General features: G+C 46.8%; 1 protein-coding gene across 2 annotated transcripts in view; it reads left to right on the forward strand.

Annotated features, from left to right (window-relative positions):
* Lmpt (four and a half LIM domains protein limpet) overlaps positions 1 to 15,425 on the forward strand; it is a 423,205-nt gene that overhangs the window by 377,310 nt on the left and 30,470 nt on the right. The window lies entirely within an intron of this gene.

The following is a 15,425-nucleotide window of genomic DNA, read 5'->3' on the forward strand; positions in this document are numbered from 1 at the left end:
ACATTTACTAGTGCAGTAAGCAAGCTTTAGATGATGATGTCAGGTAAAGCCAAAAACAAAGAGCGATTGAAATATTGATATGACCAGTGTGGAAATCTGCGAGCTGTAGGATTATTTGCGAAGGTAAAAAAATTCGTGTCGACTCCAATGTTTGCGAGGTAGCTATTGGAATATCTTTTCGCAGCTTTCTACTACTGGCGCATCGGATAGGATTCAAGGTGTCGAACTCAAAAATCAACGCAATGACGCAGGACGGTATAACAGAAGGTACCACAAAAGCGACACGGGCGTCTCGTGCGTTTGCTGCCTCTGCCTTTCGTTTGTGTACCAATTTGCCTGTTCGACATATGAAGGATAAGCTTGACCCCTCATGAACCGCCGTGCATCACTTATCCCGCGCCACTCACAGATGACCAGTTCGGGTCAAAGTAAGGGGCATAGCGCAAGTACTCTGCAGAGCTTTACACACCGTCAAAAAAAAAAAAAAAAAGAAACGGGGGTGGGGGAGGGGACATGAGTGTGTGGGGGCTGGCGACCTTGCCGGTGGGCGTGCGTAGACCTGGCGTCGTGTGCACAGGTCAGTGTGCCGAATTCCTGACCGGAAAGGCTTGCCCGCTAGACGCATGCACCGGACGTTGCTCTCCCCGGTTAAACGAGGGTTTTCCAACCTCAACACTGCATCGCTCGCGAACGCCAGATTTGCGGAAAAAAGAAAGGAAGCGAGACAAAAAGAAATGAACGTAGCGTGTTTGAAGGAAAAGCTACGTCACGCCCCCGAAACGAATATCGCGAAAGTAAAAACTCCGCGCCAGTGGAAGCCGCGGAAAGGAGAGGGTGCCCTTGGCAATCCCATAAAAGGTGGATGAAAGCCTAGAAGATGCGGTTTGTTTTTTTTCCTGCAGTTTTTGAGAGAGCGCGTTTTCCCTCCTCGAAGCGGCCTCCGCCTCGTCTTTTTCTTGCTTCCCCTTCCTCCTGTCTCAGAGCCGCGCGTTCGAGCTCTCTCCCTCTTCCTTCCGCTCTCTCCCACCCTTCTCCACTTTCTCTCTCGGCACGCGGTTCCATCTTCAGAGAGCTGCTCCCTCAAGGACCGTCCAGGAGCCCGCACCCGGAGCGCTTTTGCGCACGGCACGTCGCTTAGCCGCGGGCTATTTCGGCACTCGGCGGCAACCCCGCGACCTGGTGTGCCGAACCGAGCGCACCGGATCTGCGAGGGAAATAGAACGGACTAACTAAACAGCCTGAAAAAAGAAAAAATAATAAAATTATTGGTTCAAAACAAGGGCGACTGCTAAACCAGAACAGATCATGCGCAAGTGAACACCTGCTTCCGTAGAGGCGGGTGCGAGCCTGGGACCATCGCTCCTTACACTTTTATTTCACTCTTTCTCTTCATCTTTCGAATCCGTCACAATTTTGTTCGCTTTTTGACTAAATGTAAGGAAAAGAGAAGCGATAACGTTATGTAAAACTTCAAGTACTGTCGTGAAACGAAGGTGTTTTTTTTTTTCCGTGTTCATCGCAGTCTAGAAACAATGTCGTACTTCGTGAGGGGGTTTGCTCAAGCATGGGCTCACTGGAGGGACGTTCAAGTTTGCTGTTGTGGGAGCAACTTCTGTTGCGTAATCGTTTGGCATACATATTGCATCACCAAAAAGGAGTACGAATAAAATCAGCAGCGTGTATAAATATCTACTCGAGGGAAAAATCGGCAGACCCCTACCCCTGCAACGAATAGGTCGTTCGCAAGCAAAACTCACTCAGTTGTCGCTGAAACAAATCTTACATGCAGTTGTTTTCTTTTTTGTTCCCCTGGAATATTTTTTGCAGCCAAGTGATACAGGTGAACTCTAACTTTCACATATCACATTATATGCATATATATATATATATATATATATATATATATATATATATATATATATATATATATATATATATATATATATTATATATATATATATATATATATATATATATATATATATATATATATATATAGAAGAAACGCTATGATGAAGTTCCCATCTGGTTTTTCGGCAATGGCAGAAGTTTACCTGGAAAATATTCAGTGCAGTGTTTCATGTAACTTTACGTCTACTTGAGTCCGCGAGATAATCCGCTTCTTACGTAGTTTTGTACTTGGCTGGATGCTGTAAATCGGATTGAACTCTCGCACCTGTATCGTCTGTTATCATCACCGGAGTTATTTACCTTCCTAACCCTGTTTACCCGTATACCCAGTGCAGGGTAGCCCTCTCCCCACGTATGCAATAGCCAACTAAAGCTCTGGGTAACCACTTTCTTTTCCAGCGCTTGTTTTTTATATTTGCTTTGTGTCTTGTTTGTTGTGCTGGCTGCAGCTTCGTAATGAATAGCTGCCAACTCGCCAAACATTCAGTGCTTTTAAAGTTCCTTTCCTTCCCCCGTCTCTCTCGCTCTCCGCTGGCCACAGCAATATGGGTCAAGCTGACCTCAGTTTTCTTTTTTTTTACAAATAAATCTTCTGCTTCTTTTTGTGGAGAAGGCGAGCTAGTATGCAACCTGCGCAATGATTATCAGGAACCGAATCGCTCTTTGTATAGATGTCAGTGTTTGAGCAATAAGTACCTCGAGAGGCATTATTTTATCATTTGCGGTACTATTTATGCAAAGGCGATTAAAGATGTGTTGTACAACTGAAGCAAGAGTACTAAGGAATTATGACCGGTATCTAAATCTAAACCCTGGCAGTGACACAGCTTCTGTAAATCCTGACAGAAACTGTACTAAAATGCATACAAAGTTCACTGATGGCCACCAACATATCGCGTAGCACGAGACATGCATTTACCCGGTGTTTTAACAATATAGCTTTGCAAAATTATCATTTGCCGAAGGGAGTTCACTGATGTTCAGCCGGCTCGTACGTGATGCTTTAGCGAAAGGAACTCCGTGCAGCAGTTGGGATTTAGTCAGGGAAGCTCTGACACATAGCAGAAACTTAAGGGAAAGACTACGTGAGTGTTTGTAATGCACTAGCTCATAAGATGCTCCGATAGGCTCGCCATTTTCGTTATTCAGTGTGTTCGCGTAAACCTCTACAAACGTTCAAGTTGCCGGCACGATTCTTGCTCTTGGAAATTGGGCTCTGTGGGTCTTTAGCTCTGCGTTAATCTGCCTACACGTGGTGGAATCACTTAGCCCTACTCGTGATACAAGCTGCACAGAAACGCTGTTTCGTTAGCACCATGGCGGACAGCCAGCAAAGAGGAACGGGTCTCGCCCTCCGCACGCTCTCTTGCCTTGACTCGAAGCACACTACCGCCACGATCTCGGCGTGCCAGAAAAGAGCGCGGGCACCTAAGCGGTATCTGGAGGCGCCGTGCTAGCCCGATGTTTGAGCCGATCCGCTCGAGTAGGGTTGATGTAAACAAACTCACTTTCAACTTGTAGCTCGCCTTATGCCGCGAGACGAGGCTGATAACAACAACAAAAAAAAAAACCCTTCAGCGACGATTACTATACTCTCTAATTCCAAATTGGAGCGCAGCTCCAAACGTTTTTTCATTTCGCGATATATTGAAGCAAATAATTCGAAAGAAACACGTAGCAGAGTAGGCAAGCGTCGACAATCTGATCGGCGGGTCGAACTCGTCGGCTTTTATACATGACTCGTCGAAGGTTCGAGTGTACTCGCTGGTGCTGTGTGGCTCCCAGAAGGTACTACACAATTCGCGTCGCGCATACAATTAGTTTACATGACAACCGCAAGCCATGACAATCAAAACAAGTGCGAACAAGACCAAACCAAGCAAACCAAACGACCGAGAGCTGACGCGAGCAGACGACAGTACGAAACGAGCGCCCCGGCTGAGACCAGATACGAGTACGCATGTAGCAGTCGGGCGGGCCCGCATGACAACAGTTTCCCGCGCGCACATCACTGAAGGGGTGGCTCTCATTGGTCTTCGTCGTTCGTGGCTCGAGTCTTTCATTTCCCGCTCCGCGTTCGCTCTTTCATATCTTTCACTGTGCTCGTTCGCTCGGTTACGCCGCCGCCGACGCAGTCGCCGACGCTCGCCGCAGGAACGGGCGCTTAAGAGCTGCGCTCTAAAATGTGCAGAAACCATCGAAGATGATTGTCAAGGAAAGTGAAGCATATACTGGTATTATACGCTAGTGCGCTTGTCAGTCTTCCTTTTTTTTTCCTTGACATGAAGCGTTGTCGTTTCGTGCGGCTGTTGCGCGACTGCAACTCGCCGTCCAGCACAGGAATGAGAGCAAGACGTGCGGTTATGCAATCATTCCGTCGCAAACCTGTGTCTCACTTTGGCATGTATAGCGGTGTTACACGACACAACGCCGATCGCGTCCTTCAGTCGACCTGGGTCGATGCTGAAGGGCGTCCACCGGGTAAACTTGGCCGATACTGTAGGTGCTGCAATGTCACGTAGTCTCAAGACGCTAGCCTGCACGAGAAAATAGATGATTGAATTCTGCAGTTTTACATGCCGAATCCACAATCTGATTATAAGGCGCACCGTAGTGGATTGACTCCGTGTTAATTTTAACCGCCTGATGGTCTTTAATGTGCACCTAAATCTAAGTAGAGGAGCGCTTTTGCCCTTCGCTTCCATCGTAATGCGGCCGCCGCGGTCGGCATTGAACCGGGGATCTCGATCTCAGCCGCTCAACGCCTAAGCTAGCGCGGCGGGTAACGGGATCAGTGGGATGGTTGCTATTTTCTCGTACCGCGTAGGCTATTTGTGGTTTAATGGACAATAAAGAAATCAAAACTCTGTGACCTATAATGGGGCAGAGCAATCGGCTGGTTGGATCCCGATTCAAATCTCACCCGGGGATACGTGATTGTTTTTATTGAGCAACAGCTTGCGTTAAACGCGCTCTGACGTGTTCGTGACGCATAAACCCTACATGTCTATACGCAAACCTTAGGCTACCCTCTTTCTCTGATGAGCCTATTCGACGAAAAACCCAGTTTGCTAGCGACGTTTAGCCTGGTGAAGGTAAGAAAAGTGAGGTAAGGCGTGCTCGCCGCCGTCATTAGAAAGAGGAGACCGCGGCGGACAAGCTTCGCCACTGCTGTCAGCCTCTCAGCGCTAGCGACAGCGAAGCGCGCATTTAAGACGGCGGCTTGAGTGTAGCCCATGGCACGTAGTCGTAGCGGGGAGAGAAAGCGTCGCCTAGAAACGCAAGTGTCGACGTTTTGCTAGCGCTATCGATATACAAAAAAGAATGAAGCCTACCGAGAGTCGTCTACAAGTGCGTACCATCGTTACCTGCTCAGTAGAGCTTATTGGTTTAACCTTAATCAAGGATGTCGTTGAGAATGTTTCAGAATAAACGCAACTCAGACCACTTACGTCAGCACAGCCTAATGAAGTTTTCTTTCAAGGAGGCGCCGGAGTCTTTTCGTAGCGATTCAGCTATTTTCTATAGGCTCAACTCTGAGGGACAGATTTCCGTTCTTTTTTTCTTTTTGCAGCCTGCTTCTAAAAGAATGGTTAGACGCTCCTTAGCTTGCGGCACGTTTCGTGCACCTCTTCAGAAACATACAGCTGTCTATTGTGTTGTAATTAATTAATTATGGGGTTTTACGTGCCATAACAACGATCTGATTTCGAGGCACGCCGTAGCGGGGGACTGCTGAAATTTGGAGCGCCTGGATGCGATCCCGCGACCTCCGTGCTCAGCAGCACGGAGGTCAGCAACTAAGCAACTAAGGTCAGCAACTAAGCAAACACGGCGGGTATATATTTTGTCATCCCTGCATGCAATGTTCACTCTCGAAGGTTCGCGCTTGACGTCGTCGTCGAGTGTCCTTCTCTTGGAGTAAACTACGTTAGGTCTCGTCGTTGTACCGGCTTTCTGTTAAACCGGGTGGATGCATTCTAAACAGTTCGGGCTTTCTGAAGAGTTTGTTGTGCAGCTACCTACAGCCATGTGCGATTCGCTTTGCCTAATGTTGCCAACGTGGTTTGTAAGATAAAGTGTCGCATGCGTGGCCTACGGTCGGTGACACGATATATATATATATATATATATATATATATATATATGTGTGTGTGTGTGTGTGTGTGTGTGTGTGTGTTTACGAAGGCTGTGCGCGGTGATATGCGAATGTAATACCAGTAAGCGCAACTCTGTTCTGCGTAATAAATAAGATACATTCCTACTCAAAACCTGAAAATATACTGTCGACTCACAGCGAAATTCAAACGCACATTGACCTGTTATTAGAATAGCGCACTATATTCAACGGCTTCTTTGATTTACTGCATTTTGTTTGATTGAGTCGTTTGGTAGGCGCCGCTCGGTGTTTGCCTGTTATTGGCCAACCCTCCGGAATGGATAGCTGCCAATATGACACAAGAGTTATATAATGCTTAAGTGTTGCTTCATGCGAGTACTTTTCTGTGCACACAACTGCCATCGCCACTCCTGCCTCGACAAGCATCTTACGTTACCTTCATCTTTGTAATAATGCTGCTTAGACCTGTCACAGTATGCATCCACCTGGTTTGGCATTTGCATCTCGGTAAATCTTCTGAGCGGGCAAGTACATAAACGAAAAATATTGTGTGAAAATAAAGTTGTTACCTTTGTGGTGGGTAAGCAAAACATCGCGTGAGATTGCATGTTGCACGGAACGAAAGTAAACACAGTTGTACGCATCGGCGTTAGTTGTAACTCATTTAATCAGCCTCTTCAGTAAAGCTTCGCGTAACATACATTGTAACATGTGTTTATCGCTTATGCATAATCTTTCGTAGCGTCGAGGAGTCTAAATACTCTACTATTTTTCTGCTCCAGGAGTGTAAAACTGGAAACGTTCCAGATTACGCAAATTGAAAAAAAGAAGAAAAAAAGAAAAAGAAAACGTGCGAGAATGGCCAAGAGAAGTTGTGTCACGTTTTTCATTTTCACATGGAGCCATTTGTGTTGTTGTCGTGGAAAGTACAGCTTCTTGCATCCTCTAAGGCCTCTTAAACATTTTCGAAACGCAGTGCTATGCAGGTTTTTGTCATTTGACACAAGGCTGCCGTTGTTTTTTTTGTGTGTGTGTTTGTTGTAGCTGTTTCTTTTGTAAAGCGGTAATGAGCGGACGTGGCGAAGCGAGGCAAATAAATCAAGCTCGTCGAGATGTCAGCAACACTTTTGTCAGCTGGACACTACTATGGCTTTCTCATTCTGTTTTGCTGTCAAATAAGAAGTACAAAAAGAGCGACAAGAGTAACATAGCCATTTTACTTACGCATGATTCTGGCTGTTTGGTTTTTATTCGGTGAGCTCGCCAGTCTCCAGCTCTTTCCTAATTTAATGTGCCAAAACTGCGGAACACTCCCGCGCACTGCGAAACGTGTTCCATAGAATTCGCTTTTTTCTTTGTTTATTTACTCCTTTGTTTCTATATGAAGGTGAAGGAACAACTTGCACGACAGGATTAATTCGTAATGGCAATTACTTGCTGCAGAAGACGGCTGGCCGTGTGATGATGTGTGCTGTGAAGCGTTCAAGGAAAAAGTGCTGCTGCCAGATGGGCTTCCGACTTACTGTCAGCAAGAATTTTTTCTGCTGTTCCGGCTGTTTTCCTGTTCTCCAGAGCTCTAGCTAATTAGTACACTAAGTATGCTTTTTTGAAGCGGGGAAGATTGTTTCTTTGCAGATTCTTGAGCAATTAGCGCAAGTTATAATCTCAAGTCGGATGTGAAAGACGATGATATCAAGTGCTTGCGTCGTTCGCGTTCGGAATAAGATGACAATACATTGGTAGCATTAAGAAAAGAACAGGAGAAAAAAAGAAGAAACTGTTGAAAGCAAGCGGGTACCCGATCATTCTGTTTTTCTATACGTTCTGTGTACTTCTTGATGTTAACAGTTAAGCGAGTAGTTAAATGTCCTTATTAATAACTGAATCACGCAAAAAAAAAGAATAAGTTAGATAACAAGAAAATACATCTACGCATGGCCTCCGGGTCTAGGCAATTTATTCATATATAGGGTGGTTAACCTCCATGTTTTTCCTTCACAGAACCTTTTCCTCGTTTCCCTCTTTATATAGACGGTTGCTGCTTATAAAACCAAGAATGCAGAAAGAGGCAAGTCGACATTTAATGAAACCTTAACCTGTTACTAAGTGTTAGGCCCTTTAACGTCCTCATTAATCTTTAGGTTGCTCTGATGCGCTGTAGCGACGTGCCCAATGTGCTGAAGATAGTAGTACAAGAACAGCTTATAATTAAGTTCACGTTTACGAGAGAATGTGTACAGAGGAGACCAATCAAGCTTAAATAATGTAATATTTTAGACTTCCGCTGCAGTCTGGTCGCATGCCTCGCATGCGATACAGTGGTGAAGAAAGACAGAAATTCAGAAGGAGTATCCGTTGCACTATCAAGGTTGAAAAAAGAATGATTTAATTTGAAACATGAATATGCGTCTCTAGTACGTCGAGTAAAATGAATTCACTATAGTCCTGTAAAAGAAAATCTAGGATTTCTTTAATAAGCACAGCCAAAACGGATGATATTCCATGTCCACAAAGCCTGGCCTATGGCTTCAACTGCATGTTTGTAATATTTGTATACTACGCTTGTTCGCAGTGCTCGTTTCATCGCAATGGCTGAGACTACGTTTACGTGAGCGGGCTCTGAGGGATGTTCTTAAATTTAGCAATGACTTCACATAATTAACCGCGAAGTACACCTCTCGTCGTCGCACAGGCGATGCGAAACACGCCTCATTGACGAGCTGTAGATAGATCAGGCATAGCGCGCAACAAGGTGGTCCTCCTGACGCTTTCTACTTGAAACAGGTGATGGCGATGCGGCTTACAAGAAACAGCGTCCTTGCAAAATAAATCGGACGGATGATCAAGCAAGAAGGTCCTGTCAGAAAGTTAAGTCGATGTGAATGGCGGCATTGTTTATTTCTAGAAGCCTTCCGCAGTAGCAGGCGAGCGCATCCCTAGCCTGAACAACCGAAAAAAGCATTTCTTTTAAAAGCCCTCATTCCACCCGTCATTCGCACAAGATACGCGTCCACAATCCCCAGTTTTCCCTAATATGCTGTGCTCCTCCCGGCTTTTGTCTCCTGGATCTCACCGGCCCACGAGATCATGAATGCATGATCTCCACTGTTCCAACCTGGTTAGAAGTTCATTGGAAATTTTCACACAGAGAAGTCCCCGCACGTGCTCCTTTTTTCAACGCACGGGAAGACGATGCTTCTTGTCGGACGCTGTAGTGCAGCCCGACTTCATCGGACAGGAGGCATTAACCCCTTCGCAGGTGCTATCGTCATCTCGTCAGCAGATAACAGGTCGTAAATCCCCAGCACTGGCGCCTCGAAAAGATACGACCTCATGCTGGACGACACTCGAAGATTCTCGCGCGCACGAAGCAAGCACAAACAAGCACGCCGTGACCGACTCTCCCGGGTCGACCCCTTCCTTGCACACGCGGCTTGAGCCGCATCACTCGTCATCTCGGAGCGACCGCCAAATCTCTTCCAGAGGCTTGAGCCAGACCGAGGCTAGCTGGGCTCTCGTTCCATTTTTTTTTTTCGTTGCTTTCGCGTTTCTCTCGAGCCGACCCGCCGCCCCTCTCCACTCCACCCCCACTCGCTCGTCGCCCTCACTCTACTCTCGGGTAGGGTTGTAGCTCGGGTGGGTTGTTGCCCTCCGCCTCCGCATCATCATCGTAAACCGAACCCCGACCCTCTTTCCAGCGCCGGGACGTTCTGCCCCCAACGGAGATGAGATCGCCGGCACCCGCGCGGTTTTTCCTCCTCCCCCGCCCCCTTTGCACGCGCTCGCGCTCTTGCACTTGCCCCGAGGTCCGTGTGCAAAACGCGAAGATTCCGGGCCCAGCCCCGGTCGTCTCGGTGTTCACAAGGCGGCCGTCCCTTAAACCGCCACACAGCACAGCCGAGCGCACCGCCAGCCCCCGTGATTTGCAGCCAGTTTCGAACGAACCCCCCCCCGCGCTACCCTGCAGTGAAGCTTCGCTTAGCCCAGCCACAACTGATCGCTGCTGCTCGATCCCTATCATTTTTGTGCGTGAAAGCTTGCGCGGACACCGGTCAAGATGTCTGAGGAAGTGGAGACCGTCAAGCGGACCATCAAGAAGACGAAGAAGAAGACCAGGATCATGGTGGACGTAGACACCGACGAGAACCAGTACAACCAGGCGCCCAACGATGAGGTAAACTTTTGAGGATTACCATTGATGAACTCAGGTCTGATATCGGCGTTCGGCGAACCACTGACCACGGTCCGTGGCTTTTACAACTTCGTTCAAAAACCGCCCCTCCTTCATCGTCAAGTTCGAATGGCATTCCGTACCAATGAGCGTAATAGTGTACCTAGTGTGGAGTTAATTAGCACCGAAACGTCATCAGAACTTCAGTGAGAATCTCTGGCACGTACGCTGTCGCCGGTGCTGCCATCGTTCGCCTGTCATCAGAGCGGTCTCGCCATCTCCGGATAAGCTGGCCACTGTCTGCTTCGTTATATGTTTTTGGAAAAACGAGCAATCCCTCTTTCCGGTCGGGTCATTCGAAGTAACGATTTCCCTCTCGATGACCACGTGAGGGCAACCAATCCCCATTCTTAATCTTGGTACGGCGCACTTCTTGCTCGGTAGACTACTTGGATGGGTGCCATTATGTTCTATTCCTGGCACTTTTCGTTGCTTTCGGCTCTCTTGGTCGATAACTTCGTTTCATAGCCGAAGGATTTATGTTGTCTGGACAAGAACGTTCTCCCTGGAAACCGATGAAAGTTGCTCCTGATTGCGCATCTTCGACTAGACGACCTTTCAGAGGGAACACGAAGGTCATTAGGCAGCGTGGCCCCGTAATCGATCCTTGTAGTATAGGAGATAAATCGCCTGTCTATGCAATAGTCCCACGTTTCTTGATTTTGGTTTTCTTTGAGGGTCTGCTTTATTCTGTTCACTTACACATGTAAACGGTTATACCATAGTATACTGGGTATAGGCGTTCAGGTAGCGCAGTGTAGGTTAATGAATGTTCCCGGCGACATGCTACATCCCTAACTCTCCTCAGGGCTAACCGTGTTCTTTATCAGTTTACTGGTGAGAGAGGGTTTGCGCGTGTAGTGGCGTTGTTAACGGCGCTCGAACACCTTTGCAGATGAAGCCGATGACGCTGTTCTGTCTTACTTTTACATAAGTAAGTGGTCCTTGTGAAAAGATTTACTGGTGGTCGATGTGGTGATCTATGCAACAAACAGCTTGTGTTCTGTCGTTCAAACTATAACGCGCGTCATTTCTTCTTATCTTTCTTAATGGTTTCTGGAAAACACTGACATAGGCGGCATTGTGGCTCACCACATTTGCGTGTGCAGCACTCCGATGCATTTCTTCGCCTGTTCGTTTGTCCCAGTTTCGAATGGCAAGAACGTTGAGTGAAATGAATTAGCCAAAGAAAAACATTAGGTTGGAGAGTAGCAGTGATGGCTAACTTGCACGGCAAGCACCGGGAAATAGTCAACGGCAATAGCATGCGCGCAATAACCGAGTAGCAGCGCAAAACTGGTGTTTCCCTGTCCTGCCTGCAAGAGAAATATCCAAAAGCTTTTCGACACAAACAGCGGCTAGGGTTACATAACGGACAAGAGCGGATGGACCCAAATGGTGCCCCAGGACGTCTATTCTGGGCAGCGCAGGGAGCCGCCGACGGTTTCGGCGGGACTTGAAGCGCCGCCAGATTTGAGCTGCGTGCGATGGCGTCACACAGGCCCGCGCGCGTTTTAGTTTCTGGTCCTATTGCCGAGCGCAGGAAGTACGCGGATTGTCAGGCGTCGTTTTTGCTGACGAAAGCGAACGAACGCGCCTAGGCTTATGTAAGGGACAGCAAGTGCTCAGTCGCAGGCTTATTTAGACAAGTAAAATGTAGATGAAAAACACGGACATATGTTTGCACAATCTCCTGCTTTTGCTAAGCTGTTTGCCAAACCTAAATAGCGAGGGAGAGAGACGGAAGGGAGAGAGAAAGAAAGAGAGAGCATACTTGGCGTTCTAAACAGAGTGGCTCGAGAAAACCGCTAACGTTAGAGCACGTTACAGTTAGCGATGTCGATATGTACTAAGTATTCCATTTTAAGGGGTGGTCGGTATAGATTTTGTCATTGTATACAATGACAATATTTATAGCATTTATAGCACTTACAACATTTATAACATTTATGGAGCTGCAGCGCTCTTCGTTTTCATCGACAGTGATTGAAATCAGCAGCGTTTATTCAGGTGGGTCAGAACTGAGAGCCTGTGACTCGCCTACACAACATAATAGAGGTGACCTAACATGCTTGCGTAGACACGCTGGAAAGGAGCGCAAGAAATGAGGAAGAAAGAGGGATGAAAGGGCAGAGTGCTGCATGTAGGGCTCTGTTCTTTTGACTTTTTTTTCCCCATCACTTTTTGGGCTACTTTCCATCGTGTCTACACACCAACTAGCCCGGCAAAGCACTTTGCTCGACCACACGTTTGCGAAGGTTAAGTGGGTGTGAACAGCGGCACAGCACAACGTGCGTTCAGTGGGTCGCAAGGTCTGAGTACACGCCAATGGATTAGCTCTTCCTGCAGGGACTGTTTAGCTGAAGGGGAAGAGGTTCAGCTTGGATGCAGCACCGCCACAGCCCTTGTGCGGAAACAGTTCTGAATTCTACGGGATTTTTTTTTTATGTTTGTGGAAAGAACAGCGGCTTTGCTAAATCATATTATTTATTTGCGGGACCCTCAAGGCTAGATGGACCCCTTGATTTATGGCCCTCAAGGACAGATAAATTAAAGAAGGGAGCGACTGAAACTTGACAACGAAACAGAAAAAGGCAGTGAGTGACAATAATGAAGTGGCTGCTCCTTACACAATGTTAGTTAACGCGTTTGAGAAGCACTGATTATTATTAACGCAGATACAATGTAAAATTGCAGACAGCGACTAAGTAACAAGAATTGCAACGGTTATAAGAATGCATGTTATCTATAGAATAGTCCATTGCGAAAATCGTGTTTAGCACTAATAGCAACAACTTCGGTGGGAAAGGGGTTCCATACCTGAGCTGTGTCCGTACGTCATGAAGAAATTCCTACGTTATGTCATAGTCGATGTGTTGTGACTTACTTTGATGCCACGGGATTAATTACTTACGTAGAACAGGGTGATGGTGGAACTTATGGAACAAGGTCAAACGGAATGTTTTGCGGCGAGCTGCTAACAATGGTAAAGCGAGGTCAGCTTTCCTGGCTGTTGCGCTCTCAGTTCGATCACACTTAGAAAAGATAAGGTGAACGGCATTATTCTGAACGAGCTAGGTATGCATGACATACTTTTTTTATGCGTTTACAATGCTAAGAACAAGCGGTAACCACGGGAGGATTGTCGGTATCTTTTAAATATGCATGCTGTGAAGCAAGCTTGATTAAAGGTATAACTCGAAACATGATTGAATTGTGAGAACAAGGTCCTCACGGGTATCCGTATGTCCGGACTGTTTTAAACACCCCACGCACAACAGTGCAGCGAAGGTACGATGTACGCAGACCGTCTGGAGAAGCTCACCGTGAGGGATAAGATAACCTGGCCAATATAACTGAGGCTGGTACTATTTTCATCACTGCCATTAGCATCCAATGTCAGGCATATTTTGAGTGCAGTGCTTAAACACGTCGCTTATTTACACGTAGCTTGACCGAAAACGGCTGAAAAGGGGTCGTGAAGTTATGACGCACATACGCCAATAATTCTCGTGTTTCACGGTCAACGGGGCTGGAATGCCTTGGTGAAATGCCATGCATGAGCCACGTTTAAGCGTCATAATTGACCTGGCGTAAGCTGGTTGCATATCTATTCTGTGTCGAAACTGTAACACCTAAACACAGTTCCACATAAAGGAAATTAGGATAACGTGTCCGCCTTTATTGTTTCCCTGTATTTGTACAGATGAAATACAACGAAGTGTTGAGTCAAGTCTTACGTAATATAGTAAATTACTAATTGGTTTGCTGATATCACGAGAAGCCAACAAACACTGATACCAATGACAGCATAGGGGAAATTACTTGTGCTTAATAAATGAAATAAAGAAACGATAAATTAATGGAAATTAAAGTGGATGAAAAAACAACTTGCCGCAGGTGGCAACCGAACCCAGAACCTTCGCATTTCGCGTGCGATGCTCTACCAATTGAGCTACCGTGGCGCTGTTTCCCCATCCACTTTCTTGGGTATTTATGTGTCCTAGTAGAACCCTGGGAGTGTTAGCCAGCGCCACCACTCACAGACCTTGGCGGCGGACGTGGAACGTCCTTCTTGCCGCAGGCGTCACGAGAACGTAATCTTTTTGGGTGAAGGCAACGGGTCAATAAACCCACATATGCTACCTGAAGGCATCAATGTAGCCGGATTCGAGACCCTCGCATGTAATAAACGAGAAGAAAGGGGGTTAACCGAGGGGCCCGATTTTTATTAGTCATATCACGAGAAGCCAACAAACACTGACACCAAGGACAACATAGGGGAAATTACTTGTGCTTAATAAATGAAATAAAGAAACGATAAATTAATGGAAATTAAAGTGGGTGAAAAAACAACTTGCCGCAGGTGGGAACCGAGCCCACAACCTTCGCATTTCGCGTGCGATGCTCTACCAATTGAGCTACCGTGGCGCTGTTTCCCCATCCACTTTCTTGGGTATTTATGTGTCCTAGTAGAACCCTGGGAGTGTTAGCCAGCGCCACTACTCACAGACCTTGGCGGCGGACGTGGAACGTCCTTTTTGCCGCAGGCGTCACGAGAACGTGATCTTTTTGGGTGAAGTCAACGGGTCAATAAACCCACATATGCTAGCTGAAGGCATCAATGTAGCCGGATTCGAGACCCTCGTATGTAATAAACGAGAAGAAAGGGGATTAACCGAGGGGCCCGATTTTTATTAGTCATATCACGAGAAGCCAACAAACACTGACACCAAGGACAACATAGGGGAAATTACTTGTGCTTAATAAATGAAATAAAGAAACGATAAATTAATGGAAATTAAAGTGGGTGAAAAAACAACTTGCCGCAGGTGGGAACCGAGCCCACAACCTTCGCATTTCGCGTGCGATGCTCTACCAATTGAGCTACCGTGGCGCTGTTTCCCCATCCACTTTCTTGGGTATTTATGTGTCCTAGTAGAACCCTGGGAGTGTTAGCCAGCGCCACTACTCACAGACCTTGGCGGCGGACGTGGAACGTCCTTTTTGCCGCAGGCGTCACGAGAACGTGATCTTTTTGGGTGAAGTCAACGGGTCAATAAACCCACATATGCTAGCTGAAGGCATCAATGTAGCCGGATTCGAGACCCTCGCATGTAATAAACGAGAAGAAAGGGGATTAACCGAGGGGCCCGATTTTTA

This window comes from Dermacentor andersoni, chromosome 6 (genome assembly GCF_023375885.2).
Source record: "Dermacentor andersoni chromosome 6, qqDerAnde1_hic_scaffold, whole genome shotgun sequence".
Taxonomy (NCBI): Eukaryota; Metazoa; Arthropoda; class Arachnida; order Ixodida; family Ixodidae; genus Dermacentor; species Dermacentor andersoni.